Source organism: Convolutriloba macropyga, chromosome 11 (assembly GCF_964194025.1).
Source record: "Convolutriloba macropyga chromosome 11, txConMacr16.3, whole genome shotgun sequence".
Classification (NCBI taxonomy): domain Eukaryota; kingdom Metazoa; phylum Xenacoelomorpha; order Acoela; family Convolutidae; genus Convolutriloba; species Convolutriloba macropyga.
Genome location: NC_134478.1, coordinates 56190941 through 56216742, shown reverse-complemented (window position 1 = coordinate 56216742; position 25802 = coordinate 56190941). Strand labels below are relative to the sequence as shown.

Genomic DNA, 25802 nt, shown 5'->3' with positions numbered 1-25802 from the left:
TTTTCAAAAGTCACTCAAATTATACTAAAAAACCAAAATTTGATTTTTGTCAGATTTATTTTAATAATTTGTTTTCACCAGGGTTCGGTTTCATCAATATTACGTATTTATGATCTGTCATCAAATATTCTGCATAAAAGTGGAGATATTGAAGCAAACCCTGGCCCAGCTCAAATCGAAAAATTGAAAACAATAGACCAGTACTACAAAGAAAAGAACAGAACAGACAATGATCTCAAGTTCTGGTACATGAATTGTAGAAGCCTAAATAATAAATACGAAAAGTTATCAAAGTTTTTATCAAAGTCTTTCCTAGCTGTTACCGAAACATGGATAAAAGAGAACATTACTATTCCAGATTCTTTTCTATGCACTAGTCATCAATGTATTCACCAGCCGAGATCATCATTAACTGAATTGGAAAGAGGGGGAGGTGTAGGCATATGGACACCCAAGCAGTTTTCAATCAAAATAAGAAATGACTTGAGCACCATCAACTGGAGTTTTTTTTTTGAATCACTATGGATAGAAGTAATTGAGCCTCTGAAAGAAAAACTGCTCATTAATGTGGTGTATGCCACATTTATGAGCAGTTCAAACTTAAACCTTTCAAAATTCCTCGATGAAATAACATCAGAAATCTCAAATGTTTACTCTAGCACTGACAATCTAATCCTGTTCGGAGATTACAACATAAATATACTTAAAGAAACTGCGAAACAATTACTAAACAACTTCATTGCAGATGACGGGCTGCAGTACGTGAAGACAAAAAAGCAACATGGACAAATTGAGAGAATTTTTTTAAATTGAGACTGCTTTATTTCTACAAATCAAATCTTCGAAATAGATATAATAGAGTCAATACTTGATAATGATCATTTAACTATTGTATATCAATCAACATTGAAATTAGAATATAAGCAGCAAAAGACGGAATATTCAATGCAAGGTAAAAGACGATACACAAGAAGTAGGTTTAACCGTGATTTTGCTTTGCAAGACTGGTCAATAATGTACAAAAGCTTTGGAGCAAATGGAATTTTTCATAAGTTTATTGAAATTTTCCAAAATGTGTTGAATAGTCACACACTTTTGAAAAATATATTGTTTTGCCTGTCTTGGGACTTTACATGGGCGAAATAATTTATCCTAAGTTGCTTTTTTTTAACTTTAAGGGAAATGAATCCAATTTCAGGCCGGTAACCAGAAGAGAACTATACAAAGTTATTGATCAACTAACATTAAAGAAATTAGCCGTACCAGGGTATATCTATTCCGGGAATTGAAAGATTGTAAGTTGTCCATTGGAACCCATTTACAGTTTGCTATTAAGGAGTGTATGAACACATTTCCCGATATTTTGAAAGAAGTCTATGTCACTCCCATCTATAAGAAAGGCGACAGGCATAACGCTGACAACTATCGACCAATTTCAGTCACTCCAACATTAGCAAATAGCACAAATTTTTGAAAGCCTTCCCTTGGAGCAAATGTCGGAAGCTTTAGATATGAATAAAATGATTAACAAAAATCAGTTGGGTTTCCGAAAACAAAAGTTGTGTCATAATACAATAATTGCCCTGACAAAGAGAATAAATCATTACGTTGAAGAAACAGATATAGTCTTAACAATCTTTTTTGGATTTAGCGAAAGCTTTTAACTCAATATCCTTGAACATTTTCATTCAACAAATTGAAAAAAATGGTTTTGGAGAAAACGCAAGATTCTTCTTAAATTCGTTTCTAGTTAACAGGGAATAGTGTGTTAGAAACGGAATAGTTGAATCCGACTGGACAACTATAAATCACGGTGTTCCACAAGCAAGGTACTTTACTAGGATTACTAGTATTCATAATTTATGAAAACGATTTCGGTGAGGATATAGGGAAAAGTTCGAATGTTTTACAATTTGCAGATGACACAGCAATTTTTTGTCATAAAAATTGAATAGTGTTTAGAAGCAACGGCTAAAAAAATATTGATGGAAACTGAACAATATATAAAACAAATCAAGTTAACTCTATTTGAAAGGAAAACAGGAATGATAGTTTTCAAAAATAAAAAGTCATCAACTGTCAATTTTGTTCAGTTTAAAAGTCATTCATTGAAACCAACAGATGAATGCAGATACTTAGGTGTTATTCTTGACAAAGAGTTAACGTACCAAAAACTTTTAAAAAGATGTGATCTGTAAAATGGCTTTAGCTATCAGGTCAATTTATTTGGTACGCAATCAAATACCTTTAAAAGCCCAAATAATTCTCTTTAAATCACTTGTTTTGTCGCATTTAGAATTTAGTGCTTTTTTTTTCAAAGTTTGCCATCCTACTCAGTTGACAGATTAAACAAACAAATTAGATGGGGCATAAAAGTTTGCTTTTTTTGAACCAAATATAACAGTGCTCATAAACTGCTTCTCAACAATAAAATATTTCCCCGAGAACTTAAAATTGCAAAAACTTCCTTAAATAGACTTTTCGATATTATCCAACAAACAAACATACAAGACCAAAAGATATTCAGAATAGTCGGAGATGTTGAAATTGAAGTAAATAATTGTACATATGATTTTTCTCACAACAAAATGGAAATCAAAGTGGAGTCAAAATTCAGTTATAAGAAACTTCGTTCGGAAAAGGAATAAACTTCCAAGAGCTCTAAGAAAGGAAAAATCAAAAACTAAATTTTAAAAAGAATTAAAAGAAGAGATGCAGAAAAGACACGAACGAGTTCTAATGGACAGAAAAAACTGAAGGCTTTAAAAGTTTATTTTTATAATGTAATTAACGAAAACTGGCAACAACCTTCGTCTTTTTTTAAATTTTATATTTAGTTATTCAAAGGAAAGATGTAGTTTGTTTGATTTATAATACTACAACATGTAAATTTGACCTTGGGGTTATTCGAATTTACATGTATGAGATTTTAAAAAATACTATTTTTCATAACGAATAGTAATTTGGGCTCTTGGCAGACGTTTCAATATCTCTGGTATAAGCAATGTTTTATGATTTATCTCGGAAATCATAAACGAACTGCGGAAAAAAACAGAAGTTTATCTTCTGTGTTTTACAGAGTCGGTTTGTCTGAGAGATATAGGTAAGCCTACTTCGCGCGCAGAAATAAGTAGGTCTAGCTCTTTATACCTTAAGGCTGTGAAAGGTATTGGTTCGGTTCTGATATAATATGATACTATGGGCTGGGCAGACCTTTAGTAAACGGTGTTAATCAGATCATTTGTATGCTGGAGATTTTTTCATTGTTTATATCCGCAATGGATACTTTAAAACTATGCCTAACTTTAAATTTCGAAAAAAAATTCAGGCACTAGTCTCCCGAACATGGATGATTTCAAATTGTTTCCTTCAATTCTGTCACAATTTTTTTCGGCACTGTTTCCGACCGATCATAAACATTTTTAGTTGGCTTGTTAACACTTTTATAATGGTATGCATTGATTGGAATGGTTCAGGCAAACAAACATCAATCTGTGAACCAAAAAAAAATTGAACCAAAAAAGCTTAAGTCGGTTTTTTTCAGAATTTAGTCTGGGTAGTCTTAATTGTTACTATGGTTTTTGACTGTGCATACTTCTGAAGAATTAGAAATAGACTGATTCAGTACTGATTTTCAATGATATACAGTGGTTTTGTTACTGTTCAGTGAAACAACAGTAGATGGGCAGTACTGAAATACTATGTGTGGTGACTAGGGGTTCAAACATCCTTGTGTAAAAATTTTTTTCCAGGAGAAAACGAAACGGTTCCTAATTTTTTTGTCCTCGATATCAACTGGATGTGATTTTGGCCATAACTGGGGCTGATATATTGAGGCGTGATGAGGCATATCAATTAGTTTTGAAACAGATAATCAAGTTAATAACTCTCAAGGCGATAATAAAAACACCTGAGATTTTGTCATCTCAAATAGTCCCATTTTTCCCACTTTTCACTCTTGTTCATTTATGGTCTTCCCTTTTTTGATATACCTTTGGATTTATCCTTGAAAATAACTCCTAATATTTCTCCTATTTGTCTCTCTCTCTATCTCTTCTCTCCCTAGCACCATTTGGTTGGCTTAGTTTACTTAACGAAAGACTTATATAAAAATTTAATTCTTTTCTGAGGTAAAGGTCGACATAATACCAATATCTTTGTTAGTTTTTCTACAGAGCTTTTTCTTTTTGCGCTATGAAAAATTATTTCCCAAAATTCCACTTCCTGGCGAGACAAAATTGAATTTATTTTCGGATATTCAATTGCGAATATTGCGATGCGGGAAACATTTTTTATTGTCGCATTGAATCACATCAATTTGCAGACTTATAAATAATAAATGACATATCGTGTTTTGCCATAACGCGACATTTTAATGTTGACAAAATTTTTAAATTTCTAGGATTAAGCATACAAAGTGGGGGTAAATTTATTGACGGATTCCGTCTTTCTTTGTTTATTTTTCATTTTTTGTTGCTCTTACGTCTGTAAAACGGAAATCAATCTGTCAATACTCCCAGTTTACAAATTCTATATGACGCTGGCTGGTTTGCAACGACATTTTATCTAGTTCAAAATAATTTTAAAATCTTTCAAATAATTCTACGCAAATGGTTTTAATCAACATATTGCAATACGCTGTTAAAAATGTGCTGTTCAATACAGCATCGTAGAAAAAACTCTAGTAGTCTTGAAAAGAATAAAAAGATGATATATTGGAAACTAAATTATACTCAATATTTGTTCCGACCTCTCTTGAGGGGGGGGGGGGGGAGGGGGAGAACTATATACTCAAATGGGTTTTTTGTTCAGACAATTTTGGCCGATCTATATATTCATCGTAGAGATGTGAGTGGTATCATTAAAAAGCCTGTCTAGCGTAGAATCTGGAATTAAAAACATTTTTCTGGATTTCGTTTTGTAGAGCGAGTTATCATGGTTTAAATTTTTGTGAATATTAGACCGATTTGCGTTAATTTTATTCACATTTTCCGGATTTTTTGCCTAAATTTTTGCCAGTTTTGCTAAAATATGTAAAAATATTTAACAATATTACTGTTGATTTTTTTAAAGACAAAGAAGTATTTATGACCATTTTGATTTTTTTGGCTAATATTTTGGCTGAATTTTTCAAAATTCATCCTTTTTCATCAAAATTGTCCGACATAAGCTTCTTTAGTCCACTTTGATTAACTTTGCCAAAGGTACACACCAGAAGCAATAACACAATCTTTCTGAACAACAACGAGAGCTAGTCCTACTTCCACGTCCTTTGAGAGTAGTCTGGAATTAGAGTTTTCTTTTTTGCTAACTTTAGGATTATGAAAAACACAGCATTTTTCTGATCTTTTAACTAACAAATTATCTAGATCAATAACATTTGAAAAAAATTGAGTGCTCTTAATGGACGAACAGCAAGAGCAAGGCTGGTGTGGGTGCAACCTTGGACTGTTACAATCCAAAAATACTTCGAATTGTAATCAGTCGGACTTTTTTCCTTGTTTATGTTAATTAAAGACTAATAATTCAATTCAAAGCTCACAGTTGATGGGTCCAATTGGCTTACTAAGAAGTTCCATTTTAATGCATGAGTTTCGTTACTGGATTGGTCCTTTTGACTTTTCAGAATAATTGATTTTTAAATGAACAATGGCTTATTGAACTTTGCCTCTATGTTTCTCTTAATTCGATCAACTTGCGTCAGCAAAGAAAGAATTCTTCTCCTTCGTCTTTCCACCAAATTTTAGAGAAACATTTTTTGCGGTTTTACGCGTTAATTATGGTTTTCTGGCTTTGATACTACTGAATTTCAATTAATTTCAATTTTTTTAGGCCTTGGCCAATTTTTCACGATTTTTTTCTTGTTTTGTCACCTTATCACATCAATGACAGTTCACATATTACATTATTGGCGTTCAAAACAGAGCACAATTGAACATATAAAAGTCCTTAAAGGCAAAGATTATGGTTTTAACGGCTTCAACATCCCTTTCTCGAAGAATTTAATCGAATTTTTTTACATGGGTCTTTAACTGCTCTGTTTATTTTGTGTTTTAAGTCGTATGAATTTTCCTGGATAATGACAAGTCTCGTCGGCTTTTTATGAAGGAATAAGTGAGCCGATATTCAGATTTGAGTACATAGCGGATAGCTTTCATGACTATGAAAACTATTGTTTTCAAAATAAAAGAACACTGTTTAACTTCGCATTTGTTCTTTTTTGTCTCTTTGTTAACTAGTCCCGTTAATTACAAGTCTTATATGACATTATTGTTGTCGAGGGAAGGTGCAAGTGTACAAAATCTAATGCTTTTAAAGAATTCGTTCTGACGTTCTTCTTGTAGTCGTAAGATATATTCTAAATAATTATAGGTCTCGAGCGCTTCTTTTTGACGATTAAACGAACCTATTTAAATATTTCATTTTGTAGCTAATGCTTTTCATAACTTTGAAAGTAATTATTTTCGAAAAATACAAAACTATTATTTAATTTCGCCCTTTTTTCTTTTTGTTTGTCTACTTGTTACCTATTCTCAGTAATGATAGGTCGCATACATTAATGGCGTTCGAGGAAGGCTCAATTGAACATATCTTGAGGGACAAAATATGGTTTTACGGCTTCGACAGCGTTTTCTCGCAAGTTTTAATTGAATATTTGTTTGTTGTCTCTATTTGTTGTTCTTTTCGTAACCGCATAAAAAATTGAATAATGTCATGTCTTAATGCCGTCCTATAAAGGCGTATGTGATCATGAACAGACTGGATGTTTTCAATTGGTATTTAATGGTTTTCATTACTTTGAAGTTAACTGTTCTTAAAAACGTAAGCCTATTTTTAAAAAAAACTTGCTGTTTTTTGTTTTTCGTTTAATTGTTACTGAGCCTTATTATTCAGTAGTCCCATATCGTTTCTAGTGAAGTACCAGTTTTTTGATTAGTTTCTGCTTTTTCTGACGCTATTTTGATCTTGTTAATAAGTTTTTTTAAATGGACATACAGTTTTGGATATAATGTTTGTTGTTATTGTTGTTTGATTTTGTTGTTTGTCTGGTTTTCTTTATATTGGCTGATCTCATCAATCTGATGTGACATTTTTACTACACTGAGTTATTTTCATTGGAGGCGATTTTTTTGTTCATACACATTTTTCTGAAGAATAATTGAATTTTGGGGGGTTTTCTATCTATTCCTTATTTGGTACATTTATGCCAAAATTGCGGATGAGCGGGGTCGGAACTTTATGTGCAAACGCACATTACCGAGCTCCCTTGTTTTATCATATGTTGCGATTATAGCTTATCTAGCAATTTGCTCCAATTTTGGTTGAAATTTTGCAGCAATTTTCAAGAGACGAATATTTTGCGACATTTTTAATGACAGTAATTGAGCCTTGTCTTCCAGATAAATCTTTCATTTGGCAAAGTTTGTTTAGTTTTTTAAATTTAAATTTGAATTATTCTTGGAAACCAGGTTACGTTTAATTTTTTTGAGTCCCAAAATTTTGAGTCTCAAAATTTTGCACTTTACGTTAATTTTTTGTAACTAGTTTTCATCTTTACTAGGAGCGCCATATTTTCTTTATCTGAAATTTTTTTTGTATCCGTGTTTTTCAGTATACCGTAATTTGTGAATGAACTTTGAATGAAAGAACTCGGATTTCATATTCTGGCGACCTTTCATGTCTGAAATTGAAGTTATTGTACCCTAACGCAGCTTTGATTCAAAGAGCGATTCGTTATTAAAAACCAAGGCTATGAAAATTACAGAGCCGATTTGTTGATTTATCATTGAACTGTGTTAATTTTTAGATATTTGTTCACTCCGCTCATTCGATACATCAGAGAGGAAAATCACAGCAGATGAGATAGCTTTATAATAGATAAGTAAATTCGTAATCGGTAGGTAATCAACAACAAAATAGAAATTGCAAAACGAAAATTGCCTCAATGTTTCATGAGCATCAAATTTGGTGGTCGCTGAAGAGCTGAAGAATTATCGCCTGTTTTAAAGCACTACTGGACATATTTTTTGAAAGCCGCATTCACTAGGAGGAATTATTAATATGGAATAATTATTAATTTGAATTTTCTAAAATTGAAAAGTTTTCGCATCTTGGCATATTTGCATTTTCAAGAGAAAAATAGGACAAAATAAGCAAAGTTTTTCTTTATTTCCAAAAAAAATAGGATTTTGATTAACTAAATAGAGATCATAATTATTGAAAATGCAAATATAATTATTGAGTGTATTATTGTCCATATTTTAAATTGTAATCTCGGAGCAATTGGACATGTTGTAGATTTTCCCTGAAGATTTAGACTTAGAGAGAAGGAAGACAACAAATTCAAATTGATGACCAAGAAAAAAAAACTTTACTCGAAAAACTGTCGTCAAACACAAAACACTTCACTTCGGGTTAACGTTTTTTTCCATTTCTTACGCATTTTTCCTTTTATTGGCAAATTTTCCTTTGATCAGTCGCGATAACATCAGGTCATTTTTTAAAACATGAACAATAGCATTGCAAAAAATTAGAAATTAGTTCTTGCTTTTTAGATGCTTTCCGAATGATCGAATAGAACCAAAATAGACGGCATTGGTACTGTTCCGCTGATAACTTGTGAAGTTTGTCCATTTTTGTCACGAGTGAGTTGGTATAGCAAGTTTGCCCGACTCTGCTTGAAGTCACTGAGAACTTCTGGCGTTTATGGAGAGCCGCGTCGTAATTCGAGACGTAAAGCCGGAATTCTAACTTGACATCCGCTCAGCCATGCAACTTTGCTTAAAAACTCAGTTGTCAAGTTTGAAATCGCCGTAGGTTCTTTCAAGTCTAACAGTCAATTTAAACGTGTATACTATGTAACGGCTCCCACCTGAAAAAAACCAAAATGTGTTCCAAAGCAAGCTAGCATCATTCTACTTTAGCTTGCAAACAATTACTGGGATTTCTCATCGAATGATTGAGTTGAATACAGTTATTATGACAATTTACAATTACAAAGTTTCATAAAAACACAAACAAATAGAAGTCCTGAAACGCAATCCAAGATTTTGAAATTTGATAGCTTTACTATTCGACTTCACATTAAAAGAAGTGGTGAAAATTACAGAGATTTGAACCAAACTGTGATACTAAACGAGGCAAAAAAGAAAATTTCAATATTTTTTGCACATGCAAGTTTGAAATTTTCAGACCTATTCAGAGCTATATTCTACAATCCTAGATATGCCTATATACAGCTCCAGATTTCAAACTTGCAATTTATTGTTTCAAGCAAGGTTACTTGCCTCTGCAGAAGTCCTTTTGAAGTTCTGTTTTATTGATCGCTCTTCTCGATTAACGCTAACTTTTCTCAGTGGCTTCATCAGAGTCTTGTAACCTATACTTGAAAACTGCTGGTTTCACAGACGTCAAAGCAAGCAACGATACAATAAAATCTTTGAATTTACTTGAAGAACTGAAGTCTTCGATGAACTATGAACCATCAGAGTTACGTAGCACATCGGACACCACCTAGAAATGCAGACAAAATTCCAAAAATTTATAGCGTTTTTGAAAATACATGTTATCGAACTCGTCAAGAACAAAGTCTGTGATGAAAGTCTGAAGCGTTCAAAATTTGGGAACGTAGGAAAACAAATACTACCTTCTAATAACCTCATGATCTCTTGAAAATATGCTGTGGTGAATTGACTGCCTAAACCAGATAGATATGAGTTAAAATAATAAATTGTTCTCGAGTAGGATTACTCGACAGGTCATCAATAGGTCTAAGAGGTCCTAGTCTAGCGATGACCAGTACCATTACTATGATCAATGTTGTGAATGCATTGCGTATCATGATAAGAGAAAATAGGGGGAAACCTCAAAACCTTATTCTGAATTTTATGAGGTCTATCGAGTTTTTGTTAATAAAACAAAGCAAAAAGTTCGAAGTTGTCTACGAAAAAATTGTCTCTGAAACTAGATAAGAATTGCTTAAGTTCTCTTGCACTCATATGTCGCACTTCTAAAACAAAATTAGGATAGAATTTTAAAATGAAGTTAAGCATTTTTTGTATTCTTACTCCTAATCTTTTAGGACTTAGGCCGCTGCTTTTGTTTGCAGTTTAAAGTTGCTTTGATTGGACTCTTTTTGTATGCAGTGTATCAATTTCTTTTCTAGTAATTACATTTTTGAGACAATCAATTTGGAATTCTGCTCTCAAAATTTCAGCGCATTTTTTCAGCAGTTCAAAAAGGTGCATGACTCTGATCGAGTAAATGTCATTTGATTATCGTTCCAGGCAAGTGGAGCTTGATTTAGGCTTATCAAAAATATTTTTTGTAAATTGTTTTATTTTTGACTCAAGTGGCAAAATTAGGGTTTTGTTACTTGTTCTATAGACTAGTACGCCATAGCGCACAACAGGCTTGACATATACTTTGTATGTTAATAACAGTTGTTTAACAATTAGTTTGTTAATAACAATTGGCTCGAATGCACCAAAAACGCCTGTTTACCTATGGTTTGCCCACAATTTTTGGTGATTCTCGTACCTTTTGGGTAATTATATCTAAAATGGTTCCTTCGAACTGGCGTCCTTGGACTTCATCAATTTGCCCCGCTTCAAGCTTTTAAACTATGCGTCAGCTTAAAGTTTTTGAATTATGTGTAAGCTTACCGATAACAGAAAGAACAGAAATCTAATTTGTGTCTAGAATTGCAGAGAAACTATGATACATTTACGGGTTAATCAAAACGTCGATTAAAAGCATCAGAGAGTTCTGATTTTTGTTGCTTCGATGTAGATCAATTGCAGGATCAGTAAGGGGAAATGAGCTGCTATTCTGCCCGTTTTTGATTTTGTTACGCAAATATCTTAACATCGAGTAAATTCACAAATAAAAAGTAAGTTTCGTTCTGTGTATCTAAAATTTTGTACCGCTCGTGTTTCGAAACTTTAATTTTTTGTTTATTTTTGTTAAGCCAAGATTTAATTTGACGTTTGAGATTTTGAAGTTGAGCAGATTAATTAAATAATCTAATTCTTTGATCGTTGCAGATTTTTTTTATAGATTTTTTTTCGAACAGGGACGTTTTCAGCCAAACACTGAACATTGACCTAAAGACCGTTTTGTTTCTAATTCTGTACTGGCTATGTCTAGTCACTCTTTTAATTGTCATAAATTGTTGAATTAGCAGACACTATTCCGCTTTTTTGACAGTGAACTCATCTAATTTTTATAATTGAAGTTTTTAATGGAGTGCTATTCGAGGTGAAAGAATTATAGTTCCAAGACGTTATTTACTTGTTTTGGTATCTCTAGTGTTCATTTTTGAAACATATGCCACTAAATACCCTTCACTACCCCCGCCCTACCCAAAAATCCACCCCTCCCTTAGTTTTTATTCAAAATTTTTAGACAAAGATGTTAAGTTGAAACCATTATTTCAGTCTAGGCTGTGAGAAAACGATAGATTTTGTTTTGATAAAGATTTGCTTTTCAACTCTAGAATAATTTACTTAAAGCTTTGTCTCTTTGATTGCTTAAATAATGATCAAGCAGATTTTGAAATTGGCTTTCTTTTTGGGTGAGTTTCGGGAGAGGATTTTTTGTGTCAGAAATTAGTCGAAATTAGTCAGAAAAGTAGACGAATTTCAGAGATTTACAATTGTCAGACAGTTTCCTTTCGGTAATTTGTATTTTTTATCTGTTGTAGTTTTGCTCCATCTGTTTGAGTCGTTTTTTAACCCAGAATTCTAGAGCCATCTATAATTTTTGGGCACAAAGGGTGCATTTAATAGTTGCCAAAAACGAACTCCAAAATTGCTTGCGTTGCGATTTACAGCTCCAAGTTCTAACGTTTATTGGGTCGTAAATTTTAACAAGTCAATTCACAGCTCATGGCTATAGACGCGGAAATAAATGTCTGCTCAATTCTCGAAACCATGTTAAGGCAATCGTCTAGAGGGATTTATTGGTCTCGCCTCTTTTGGACGCAGGTCTTAAGCTTAACACGTTTCTTTGCAATTAAATCTCGGATATAGAAGTGTTGACGGTACATGTAGATGTCTGTGAGCTTCTCAGCCGAATAAGAAGGTCATTGCTTGATGGGTGGCGTTGCCTTCATTTAACCTTGACTGTTAGAATGAAGAAGTTACATGTACTCCTTGCAGAAATTTTTGTCTGGTCTTTTATTTCACGCCCTGCTGGAAAACCACAGTTGGTGGCATTGACCATTAATTTTGTCTGTCTGGGGGTCACGGCGGGCAAATTTGCTATGTACGGCTTCCAATTTTGGGCACTTCTAAGACTTCGGGTTCGTTTTTTTGTAGCCTTAAGATTTCGATTTTGGTATTGTGATGTTGGCCTTAACTTATTTTGAGGCAGCGGCGGGGGGGGGGGGGGGGTTAATTCAACCCAGGGGGGGGGGGGGGTAGATACGGAACCCTCCAATTTTTTGCACGTCTTTAGATGTTTAATGGCTCGCACTTCAACGCACACGAATGAGCGTTTTTCTTTTTAAAAATCATCAAGGTTTTATAGAGCGGAAATTAATGAAGTTGTGAATTTTTATTTGTGTGTTCAGAGCTTAGTCACTCAAAGCTACTCGAAATCTATCGAAAAGTGATAATATTTCTCAGAAACAAAAACAAATCTCAGAAATATCAACAGTAGATTCAAGCAGCGCTGAGCTGATTTTCGCTCTTATTTTTTGTTTTTATCTTTTAATATTTCTTTTTAGCACAGCTTGAAAAATTGTATCTGTCTGCTATTTGGTGTTTACAAACCCGACCCGACCTATTTTCGCAGATTTGCGTACCCATTTCGGTGCGATCATAAAAACGTTCTTTCCTTTGTTCCGTTTGTGTACAATAGCTGCAATTTAAGAACTGTGCGCTTTGTTTAAGTTTCTTTCTTGTTTTTGAGTCATGTGTTCTATTTTTTCAGACAGTTTTTCTTCACGTGTCTGGCGCTCACTGTTTAGAACAATGACCTAATAGTAGCTTTGAAGTTCACGCGCCACGCAGACAGCCAATTAGAATAGGCGTGAAAACGGCGATCGTCGAATTGGCCGACTGGGGGATTAGCCGACACCCGAATAATTTGAATTAGCCGACAATCCGACGGGACACATATAGTAATAGTTGCACGAACTAGTGATGCTTTGACTGATCAAATTGTCGACCAATCAGAAGTAACTTTTCGGCTAAATTTCGCGTTTTTCTTTGTCGGCTTAACTTCCAGGTCGGCCAATATTCCAAGCACTGTGAAAACCGCAACAAACTTATTGTTACGTAATCATGTCTAGCCTTTAACACGTGTGAAAACTAGTGTGAAAATTTATTCATATTTCCTTTTAAGGAAACAAAAATCTATTTCACCAATTTTTCGCCTTCGAACAGCATATTTTTGACTACATTTTATGAAGATAATTGAATATTTTGGTTGTAAAAGTCCCAAATTTGGTATCTGTTAAAAGTTGGTTGACCTTCAAACGTGACTTTGCGACAGTTGATTTTCAGAAGTCATAAGAAATGACAGAAGCGCTTCGTTTTAAGCAAACAAGATTTAGCTATTGACCCAGCGATAAACGAAACTGCTGATCGCCAGTTTCGTTGATAACCGACCGAATATTGGCCTAATTCGAATTTCGCCCACTAGGTGACAGAGTAAATGGGTTAACGCTATTAAATCAATTATCCGACCGCAAATTACATCACGAATTGAGTTAAAAATTATCCTGTTTGTTCAAGTTTGCAGATTTCGCCCTTTAATTGTTCTCTAAAACACTTCTGAAGGTTAGTAAAAACTTACAAAAGGCTCTTGAATTAACTAAACGTATCGCATTTAGCGGACGTAAGTTGTCGCTTTTGCACAACAGAAGCGCTCGCGTCTTCGTTTTGTGAGATCAATTATCTGGAATCGAAACATTGATTGTGTTTGTTTTATCAACTGCGATTAAGCAAGGACGATTTTTGATCTGCTCAAACGTGTAACAGATGCTTGTCCTTTTCTCGGCACAGAATTAGCCTATTAGGGGTGAAGCCGACAACAGTATTTATCAACTGTAAGCTTCAATCGGTTCTTCTGGCCGGACCCCAGTCAATTTTTTTTCAAAGGGTTCAAATTTCACAAAAAACTTTTTGAGACCCTTATGATTTAAGGGTCTCCAGTAATGCGGCTGAACGCACTTTCGGCTAATATTCAGGCATTTTTTCTCAAGAATTTAACACCAAGTTTAGTTAGAAACGTTTTCTGTGATTTTGTGGTAGTAACTTTATGCAAAACTTCTGACGTCAAACGCGAATGACAAATCGTAAGCCAATAAATTACTAAACTTTTACTTTTTTGTTTTTACGTTTGAACAAACTATTGAAACGATTGGTATGTTTGTTTGTTGCAGATTCATTCACAAAATTGTCATTTGATCAGCTCGGCAATTTACGTTTCGAACACAAGCGGTACAAAATTCGTCTCTGATCACGCGCGCACCTCAACCCGAACGCAAAACTCGTCGCTACAATACTTTGTCGGCTTCTGGTCAGGTGAGGCCTTTACGTTGACCATTTCTTTGTAGTTTAACGAGTCTACGAGAAAGATTATTGATTCAACGCTGTGTCGTAAAAGAACTTAGAAAGTTAGCCGAAAATCACAAGATTGTTGGACTATACACAAGTTTGTGTGCGTAACTCAAACACAACCGGAGTGCTTCGCAGTTACACTACAATACAAACATTCTATCTACAATTTTACAGTCCCCAAATCAGAACTGAGCTGAAGAGAAGCTCAGATTTGTAGCTTGCTCGAGTTGCTGAAGTATAAAAGAGCTTGGAGCTTTCCACAAACAAGTGCGTTGTATTAGACGTAGTCTGGTATAAATCCCTATCACAGGGAGAGAACGAACCGGGAATCTGTCTCAAAGTCATTTATAACTCCAGCAGTACCGTCTCCCAATTTCTTTACTGGAGGCAATTGAAAGCGTGGATTGTTTTTATTGTCTGGGAATTTTACGCAATTGTTTGAAGGATTTTTGAGGAGTTTCAGCGGTGCAATGAATGTGTTCAAAGCGGTGCGAAGACGCTTGTCGCTTTCGACGTCTGGGGGATCTGGCGGGACGTCAGGAGCTTCAGTTGAGGCCAGTTTGGTATCCAAATCTCTGGAAGACCTTCGACTTGCGCCATACGAGGACAATGACGGCAAAGATATGGTTTTTTATTGCAAGTTGCTGGGAACTGAGTATGTTCACGACAAGAATGGAAGCGAGTTGGGTCCGTTTGCAGATCGGGTAATTCGGAGTTACTCCTCGGCACCTGGGAAAGAGGGGGACGGGGAGGTTGACGCTGCAGCGCCCAAGAGGGTGTTGGGAAAGAACAAAACTATGATTCGTGTTAATTCAGACGGACTCGAATTGTCAACAGATGGATCCACAGAAAAGAACAAGTAAGATATAGTTTTGAGCTGTTATTTTAACCCCGATTTATTCACCCCTCTATCACTATAGCAGTCGACATTAAAGGCATGTTTTGTCATAATTAAGTGGAAAAATTAATCCCACGTTCGGTTGTGATAGTTTCATATCAAGTCCCATGGGCCGCTGAGGCATGGCCAAATAATTATATTGCTAATTTAATAATCCTTATTTTATAGAAAGATTAAAATCGGGGTGAAATGATAGAGGGGTTAAATGATACAGGGGTGAATAAATCGGGGTTAAATGATAGGGGGTTAAATGAATAGGGGTGAAAAAGCAGGACACCAAATTAAAAACCAGCTGAAAATTTTTCTCCAACCTGTTTTGGGTCCCCCAAAAAAATTCATTTGCGCTGTGATGCACGATTAGAGAAAGTTTATGCCGGACGTTCGTCTACACAAAAAATTTTGGCCAATTTGACTTATTGCCCCCTAGTCGATTGAGGACGGTTATCTTGCAAGATCTTGCAAGAATCTTGCAACGTTATCGACAGCAAAGTTGATATGAAACTTTCCGTTGAGGCACGAGAGAAAAATTATTTTCAGGCAAAAAAATTGGGACCCCATTTTTTGTCTTTAAACTGTGTGGAAACTTCAGTGGGAGTGTCGTTTGGCTATAGGAAGAGTTTACAACGGATTAGGAGGATGAGAAATATGACCATTGATATAAAACTTTCCGTTGAACCGAGAGCTCCCTTCAATGGACTGAAATCATAAGAGAACATGGTCTTTGAGTTAATTGGGGTTTAGAATTCTTCTTTTATCTTTAAAATTTTGGGACGTCTATCTTGCAAGATTCTTGTAAGATTCTTGCAAGGTAAGCGTCCGGATCTTGCATCTTGCAAGATTAGCGTTATTTGCAAGAATCTTGCAAGATAAACGTTATTTATTTGCAAGAATCTTGCAAGATCTTGTAAGATAACCATCCTTGCTCGTCTAGGGCCAGCAGTTATTTTTCGTTTGTTTTCGTCGTTCGGTGCCCACTAACCTAGCAAAGCAGGCGTTCTCCCCATATCAGGAGTTCCCCCCTGTCACTCGATCCTTCCGTTTGTGCTGTTGACGTATCATTATTTGCCTTCCACACAACACACAGACAAAAAACACAAAGAAACAGGCTCACGCAGATGTCTTGGCGAAGCCTCGAACTCCAGAGCGCTGGAAATTGCAGAGCTATACAAAAACGACGCTTGTCAATTCGAGCCGTTCCGGCTCGGGTTAGGAAGCAGCAGTTCATATGGTTCGTTATGCATTGACTATGAAGGGAACTGTCTGGCGGGGACAAGCCCCTTAGACAGTTCCTGTTTGGTTTGAAGTCGAAAAAATAATATAAATAGCCTATAGCACGTTTTTAGACAATGGTAGAATCAAAATGAAGCTGCTCAAGTGTGTCAAACATAAAACGCAAAAAAATTAGGTCCCGACGGGATTCGAACCCACTCCTCCATCGTAGAAGTCTCACCTTCAACCACTAGACCACGTTAGCTCTGATTTCACTCGTTTCAAAGTTAGAACAATGCCTCAAACTCACTATGCAGTCTACGTTTTCAATCCACAGTGTGTAACATCTACAAAACACTGTGCTACGCAGTTTGTTTACACGCGCTTTAAACCGCTCTTCAAAAATGACAATCATCAGCGGACGACGGACTGATATATCCCATTTCTGCTAACGGGCCAAAACGCTCGCATTAATCAATTCTTCTATTTCTGGAGTAAATTTTCTACACTCAAAGAAAACATAGGTACGCCAATTGAGCAACCTCAACGCCTAATTAGGCTCATTTACGAACTGCTTTTCTTTGAACAACAACAAACCGAAAATTCATGTGTTTGAGAACTCACACATGCAGCAGAATTGAAACGCGCACGTAAAAACACACGTTGACTAGAAACAGCACTTCATTCAATGGTCGTCGTTTTCTCTCCTGCTCAGGATCGATCTGACAACCTGCAGCGTGGGAGGCGAACGCATATCGCGCACTGTGCCGACTTTCTCCGCTTACAAAAAAATAAGGAAGTGGGACGAACTTTAAAGTGAGTTTTCTCCAAACTGGGAAAAGCTATCTTTCAACGGTTTCGTCTAATATAAACTAGATCTCAGGACAATTTCAATGGACCAACTCAAAAAATCAACTTAATTGTCAATTTTGAAAAAAATGCACTTTTTCTCAGACCAGCCGTTTTCCACTCCTTGAAAATGGAAAAATGCCCAAAAACCATGGAAGGATTGTTTCAATCTTCTTGGGTCATAGGGATCGCTGCCCTTCATTTTCCCATTTGGACCTGCATGCAAAATTTCAGCCAATTCTTACGGGTGCAATTCGAGAAATCGCATAATTTTTTTTGAGGGACGCGTTAGCATCATGCCTAAGCCGGCAGGGCCCCTACCCCGCCGCCAAAGAGAGCTTTGAACGCGTACGGCGCGCGACCACCAAGTCAGGTGTTTCGCCTGCCGGCAAGTGTCGGTCACTAGTCAGGCGGCGTCTGTGGGCTCTTTTTTGGGTCATGAAGAGGTTCGATTTATTCCTTGTGAGCGTTTGATGGCGGCGCCCTTCGGGCACTGCCAACGTGTTTCGATAATTTTTTATGTAACCTCAGGGCCTTACCGAACACTTTCTTCTGGAATTTTTTTTTGATGTTGTGAAAAAAGCCTAGGTTAAATGTATGCTTTGGAATCTCGGATTGGGCATGATGTGGGGCCAGCCCCACATACATGCCCCGAAATGTTTTTAAACAAGTGTATAAAAAATTTGTTAACAGAATGTCCACTTTAGCTCAATTTTTCATTATTTCTATCCTTTGAGCCCTAAAACGTGGGAAGAATACTTAACTTTTTTTCTCTGCCAATTTTGTGTAGATTTCTTGTGGTCAAAAAGAAAGTTGTAACTTTCGAAAAGAGGAAAATAGAGTTTTTGGACATAAAAACTTAAGAAAGTGAAAACGAAAAAAAATTCAAAAATTTTGAAAATTTTTTTTTTTGGTTTTTCGCACAAAACGTTTGGGGTAGTCTTTTTTGACCAACCAGGGACATCAAAACGGTTTTCAGGACAAAAAGAAAATTTTCAAAATTTTTCATTCTCGGACTTAGAACTTTTTTCGGAAAAACTTAAAATTTAGCTTCAAAATTTCAAATTTGAGTATATTTTTCTGGAAAAATTAATTAATTATTTCAAATTTTATATAGGAAAGCCTTTCTATAACTCATTGAGGACCTCAAAACAGCTCATAAATGAAGGCAAAACATTTTTGTTTCGAAAATAAACTATTAAAAAAACCTGCAAAAAGTCATTTTTTTCCACAAAAAATTGTTGTTTTTTTTCGGAATATCTCGAAACTGAGAAAAATTCAGGAAAAATTGTTCTGTTTAAACAACCCCTAATTTTTAATGCCAGACAAATTCGCTTTTATGAACTAGGCACAGAAATTCGTGGTTTTTGAGAAAAAGCCAAAAATCATGATTTCGGAGGAGACGAAGTTCAAAAAAATGCAAATTTTCTCAAAATTTTTACTTTTTATCCATTTGACTATTCTAGACTTAGTGGTTGGTCATCCGGTAGCAGACACGTATGCAAAACTTCTGGAGTCAAAACTTTTTCAAAAATTGGCAAAAATTCACATTTTTTTCGAAAAACTGAAATTTGACCACTTTTGCCCACTTTTTGCCCAAAAAGTACATGAAGGAGAAATTGGGCGAAAAAGTTCAGAAAGGGACTTTTTGTTCCCTTAGCACATGGGAGCCGCATGCAAAAATTTGGAAAAATTGGTTGATTAGTTTTCGAAATCGTCACTTTTTTCAAAATTCCGAATAATGTTTTTTATTTTGAGATCGGCAGGGCCCCTACCCCGCCTAAGCGGATTTTGTTGTGAATAGATGCACGGCCACCTAGGGGGCAGGCGTTCCCCCAGGGTCAGGAGACCCCCCTGTCACTCGAACACACTTCATTTGCTGTTGACTTCCGTCTCTTTTTGGCTGATTATCTCCCCTCCACTCACGATAAAGAAAAACAAACACACACACGCAGATGTCTTGTATAAGCTTCGAACTGCTGCACGCAGGAATTGGAAAACTATTTAAAAACGACATTTGTCAACTTTTGCCGTTCCGGCTCGAGGTATGAAAAAATAGTACAGCTGGTTCTTTGTTTATTGACTATGAAAGGAACTGTCTGGCGGGGACAAGCCCCTTAGACAGCTCCTGCTTGGATTAACGTCAAGGAAAGGTTTTAAATGGCAATTAGCACGCTTTTAGACAATAGTAGAATCAAAATTAAGCTGCTCAAATGTGTCAAAGGTGAAAAGGAAAAAAGTAAGCCTCTGACGGGATTCGAACCCACGCCTCCAGCTTAGAAGTCGCATCTTCGACCACTGCACCATGTTACCTCTCCTTTCGAGCATTTCAAACTTAGAACAATGCCTCTACTCACTATGCAGTCTATGATTCCAATCCCCAAAGTGTAACGTTTAGTAACCACTATTCTACCCAGTTTGTGTACACGCGCTTTAAACTTCTCTTCAACTTCTCTTCATTTGCGCTGCCAGGCCAAAACGCACACATTAATCAATTGTTCTATTTCTGAATTGAATGTTCTACAACAAAGAAATCTTAGGCACGCCAAATGAGCAATCTCAACGCCTAATTGGCCTCATTTCAGAACTGTTTTTATTGGAACAACGACAAACGTAATTTTCATGTGTGTGAGAACTCACACATACAGCCGAATTTAAACGCGCACATACAAAAAAACGTTGACTAGAAAACTTCATCAAATGGTCATTTTCTCTCCTGCTCAGAATCGATCTGACAACCTGCAGCGTGGGAGGCGAAAGCATATCGTGCACTGCGCCAAGGTTCTCCGCTTACAAAAAAATAAGGAAGCGAAGCGAACTTTAAAGTGGGTTTTCTTCAAATTGGGAAAAGCTATCTGTCAACGGTTTCGTCTAAAATAAACTAGATTTCAGGACATTTCCTATGGACCAACACAATAAATTAACTTCGTTGGCAACTTTGAGAAAATCCACTTTTTCTCAGATAAGCTCATTTTAACGATTTTTCCGGGAAAAATGCCCAAAAAACCATGGAAGGAGTGTTTCAATCGTTTCGGGTCATAAGGGTAAAAGTTCCTAACTCGCCAATTCCCACCTGCTGACAAATTTTCAGAAAATTCTGATGGGGGCAATTCGAGAACTCGTCGCGGCGAAAATTTTAGGTACCCGCAACTCGTACAATAAAACATCCGGGGCCCCTACCCCGTCGTACAAGCCTGACTTTAGCAATGAGCGCGCGACCACCTAGTTTTCACTAATCGGACTATGACTGCCAACCATTTGGCGATAAGAGTTGTCTTCAGGAATGCGACAAAAAATTGCGCCCCTATTATAATTCAGAAGATGAGACTGATTAAGTTAGACTGACAGTTTAATTCAAACCCGACCTCGTGATTCGTTTTCTTAGAGCAGGCTGCGAATCGTTATTAGGTTAACAGACCATGTAGCAATTTGTTCACCTTGGTCGCGAACATAGTAGGTAATACAACCCTAACATAATGTAAGCGAAGTTTTGAAATATTTAAATTTCGGATTTGAAACCTTAGTCACTCTTGTAACATTGTATACCTTTGTTTTCAAGATTTCAGGAGAATGTTTTGAACATCTCAAGCGTGCGGTTGAGGCAAATTTATTTATTTTTTAGTGGTCTTTTTATGCAACATTTTTGCTTGAACGGGTTTGTTCTAGATGTTCTGTAACTCGCTTGAGCTATTAGACTCCGTTATCACTTCCCCTTAAAAAAGTTTTTAATTGCTCTCAAACGAAGTTTGTAGCAATTATATTAGTCCTGTCGGTCTTTATGTGATTTTTCGCTTGACCAATTTTTTGTCTGACGCTTTTGACTTTTCGTCCTTAAAAACGGGATAAACAGGTAGCGCCCACCGGGCATTAAGTGCTGTTAGAGCCTTTCAGCTCTGTTTCAGCTCAAACTGTTTTGGAGACTTATACTTATGGTGTGAAGGGCGGAGATTGGAGACCCCATCCACTGTTGAGCCCCCACTCTTGCCCCACCCCTCCCCCATCAGCCCTCGGTGCACCCCCCCCCCGCCCCCCGTTTCTAGCTACTGACGAACAACCGCTCGCTAATAACACGCAAATTTACACTATTTTGCAATTTTAAGCTTAAAGAAAATTTTCCGCACGGAGATAGCTGGGGCTATATATTGGCCTTCTCTTGTTTTTTTTTTATTTCGTCGCGATTTTTGTTAGACCATATGACGTACCATATGACAACTACTTCAAATCTGCTGTTTGTTCATTCGTTCATGCAAGTTCAACTAGAGTGCGTGCGTGACTATTGCCCTCTCCCCCCCCCCCGCGTTGTTACCCCCCCACCCCACTACTGCCCCCTCGCTTCTAGCTACTGATGAACAACCGCTAATTTATACTTTTTTTGAACAATTTTTAAACTTTTTGAACAATTTTGATTTTTTTAGCCCCAGGTGTCAAGTAACCTCCTCTAGGATTTTTTTGACAAAACGTGCATTTTTCAAATTTTGATATTTATTTTTCCTGATTCTGGGCTTTCCAGACCCAGGCGCCAGAAAACTTCCTAAGGGGTTTGATAATAAGTCACTGACAATTTTTTATTGGCCATGGAATACTTTTTCAATTTTTAAATGTCACAAATTTTAGCAATTTTTTGATAAATTTGCTTTTCAAATTTTTGCTCTTCTAAATTTTTTGCTGCCTCAAGAGCCAACGAACCTCCTCTAGGGTTTGAAAATAGGTTATTGTATACTTTCTAGATGTAATGGAATGTCTTGCAAGATTTTAACATCGCGAATTCTAGCTTTTTTTAAACATTTTTTGCCATTTTCCTTGACATTTATAGTCAGTTTTCATGCTTCTTAATATCGCGGGTTTTAGCATTTTTTAAAAATAAATATGGCATTTTAAGTTTTTTTGAAACTTCTTGTCCTTGTTTAGTTTTCTCTAGATTCAAGAGCCATGGAACTTCCTCTGCGGTTTTGATAATATGTTACTGCATTGTCTATATATGTAATGTAATTTTTTTCAAGATTTGAATATCACGAATTAAAGCAATTTTTCAAATTATTTACAATTTCTCATGTTTTGAATTTTGTTTGGCACCAGGAGCCCTGGAACCTCCTCCAAGGTTTGATAATAAGCTGCTGCTTAGTATCTAGAGTTTAAGGAGTGGTGATTAGTATTTTTGATTTCAGTTTTAGTAATAAATAATTAATTAATCCCACGTTCGGTTGTGATAGTTTCATATCAAGTCCCATGGGCCGCTGAGGCATGGCCAAATAATTATATTGCTAATTTAATAATCCTTATTTTATAGATAGATTAAAATCGGGGTGAAATGATAGAGGGGTTAAATGATACAGGGGTGAATAAATCGGGGTTAAGTGATAGGGGGTTAAATGAATAGGGGTGAAAAAGCGGGACACCAAATTTTCCTTGACATTTTAGCCCCAGGTGTCAAGTAACCTCCTCTAGGTTTTTTTTGGACAAAACGTGCATTTTTCAAATTTTGATATTTAGTTTTCTTGATTCAGGGCTTTCCAGACCCAGGCGCCAGAAAACTTCCTAAGGTGTTTGATAATAAGTCACTGACAATTTTTTATTGGCCATGGAATACTTTTTCAATTTTTAAATGTCACAAATATTAGCAATTTTTTGATAAATTTGCTTTTCAAATTTTTGCTCTTCTAAATTTTTTGCTGCCTCAAGAGCCAACGAACCTCCTTTAGGGTTTGAAAATAGGTTACTGTATACTTTCTAGATTTAATGGAATGTCTTGCAAGATTTTATCATCGCGAATTCTAGCTTTTTTTTTACATTTTTTGCCATTTTCCTTGACATTTGTAGTCAGTTTTCATGCTTTTTAATATCGCGGGTTTTAGCAGTTTTTTTTTAAATATGGCAATTTTTTAAGTTTTTTGAAACTTCTTGTCCTTGTTAAGGTTTCTCTAGATTCAAGAGCCATGGAACTTCCTCTGCGGTTTTGATAATATGTTACTGCATTGTCTATATATGTAATGTAATTTTTTTCAAGATTTGAATATCACGAATTAAAGCAATTTTTCAAATTATTTACAATTTCTCATGTTTTGAATTTTGTTTGGCACCAGGAGCCCTGGAACCTCCTCCAAGGTTTGATAATAAGCTGCTGCTTAGTATCTAGAGTTTAAGGAGTGGTGATTAGTATTTTTGATTTCAGTTTTAGTAATAAATAATTAATTAATCCCACGTTCGGTTGTGATAGTTTCATATCAAGTCCCATGGGCCGCTGAGGCATGGCCAAATAATTATATTGCTAATTTAATAATCCTTATTTTATAGATAGATTAAAATCGGGGTGAAATGATAGAGGGGTTAAATGATACAGGGGTGAATAAATCGGGGTTAAGTGATAGGGGGTTAAATGAATAGGGGTGAAAAAGCGGGACACCAAATTTTCCTTGACATTTTAGCCCCAGGTGTCAAGTAACCTCCTCTAGGTTTTTTTTGGACAAAACGTGCATTTTTCAAATTTTGATATTTAGTTTTCTTGATTCAGGGCTTTCCAGACCCAGGCGCCAGAAAACTTCCTAAGGTGTTTGATAATAAGTCACTGACAATTTTTTATTGGCCATGGAATACTTTTTCAATTTTTAAATGTCACAAATATTAGCAATTTTTTTGATAAATTTGCTTTTCAAATTTTTTGCTCTTCTAAATTTTTTTGCTGCCTCAAGAGCCAACGAACCTCCTTTAGGGTTTGAAAATAGGTTACTGTATACTTTCTAGATTTAATGGAATGTCTTGCAAGATTTTATCATCGCGAATTCTAGCTTTTTTTTTACATTTTTTGCCATTTTCCTTGACATTTGTAGTCAGTTTTCATGCTTTTTAATATCGCGGGTTTTAGCAGTTTTTTTTTTAAATATGGCAATTTTTTAAGTTTTTTTGAAACATCTTGTCCTTGTTTAGGTTTCTCTAGATTCAAGAGCCATGGAACTTCCTCTGCGGTTTTGATAATATGATACTGCATTGTCTATATATGTAATGGAATTTTTTTTCAAGATTTGAATATCACGAATTAAAGCAATTTTTCAAATTATTTACAATTTCTCATGTTTTGTATTTTGTTTGGCACCAGGAGCCCTGGGACCTCCTGCAAGGTTTGATAATAAGCAGCTGCTTAGTATCTAGAGTTTAAGGAGTGGTGATTAGTATTTTTGATTTCAATTTTAGTAATTTTTGTATAAAACTTAAAATTTTTGAATTTTCGGAAAATTTTGTTCCAGTGTATGGATCTTCATGAGCCAGTGAAAACTATTTCAGGCTTGAAACAGATTTTTGATAGTCTCTTGAGACAATGAAATGGTTTTGAAGATATTAAAATCTTGAATTTGACTTTCGTCTTCAGAAACGGGATAATGAGGTAGCGCCCAGTTTGCATAAAGTTCTCTTAGAGCCGTTCAGTCCACTAGTCGTAAGTATGCGATTAACAGAAACTGTTTTGGACACTTATACTTATGGTGTGAAGGGGGGTTCTTAGAAATTGATCGCACACCCCCGCTTCGCTTACCTTACACTCCTTCAATTAATGTAAGCTACTAACCAAGCCAACCGCTCGCCGGTCGTTTGAGAGCAATTCGCCCGACGTTAGTGGGTTATTTTAATTCTCTGACAGAACTCTGAAATTGGAAATTCATCTGATTGTAACTCGGATTTTATCCTATTAGAACACTTCAACCTATGTAATTTATGCATTTTTTCGTACTAACAACTTTTTGGACAGTTTTTTCGCCTAACTATGATTTTTTCGTCCTTAAAATAGATAAAAACACGGAAAGCATTAAGCTGCTGAGTTCTTCAAATCTCCAAGTGTAAAAATCACCGAAGCTGCTATAAGGCATAAAATCTTGGTGCGAGGGCGCATTTTTTAGTTCTCGTGCAACCCGCACGCTCTACGCACCTCGAGACCCCCACTCCACCACGACATGCTTTCCTTAGCTTCGAATGCACCCTTTTTTGGATTCCTTTCGCCCCTATCCTCCCTAATCCAGCTTTCTACTGACGAAGCTAAATATTCGCCAGTCGTTTTAGAGCATTTCACCTGAAGTTAGCCCTTCATGTTTGGCTTTTGACATATTACTCACTCGCACAATTAAGCGAGACAATCTAACAGAATGGAAATTAAAAATTTTTTTCAATGTGGTCAAAAGAGCTGGGTCTAAAACAAGTGAAAATTGTGTGAAGTCAGAACCCTAAAGATATAGCATCTTATTGGTCTTAGTAGTAATTTCTTAAAGCTTTCAGTCTGAACAGAGTTTCAGCGT

General features: G+C 35.9%; 1 protein-coding gene and 1 pseudogene across 2 annotated transcripts in view; both read left to right on the top strand.

Moving 5' to 3' along the window:
- Positions 1-25802, top strand: part of LOC142349456 (chromodomain-helicase-DNA-binding protein 1-like) — a 369586-nt gene that overhangs the window by 127882 nt on the left and 215902 nt on the right. The window lies entirely within an intron of this gene.
- The window catches only part of LOC142349454 (uncharacterized), an 83512-nt pseudogene continuing 70947 nt past the window's right edge, over positions 13238-25802 (top strand).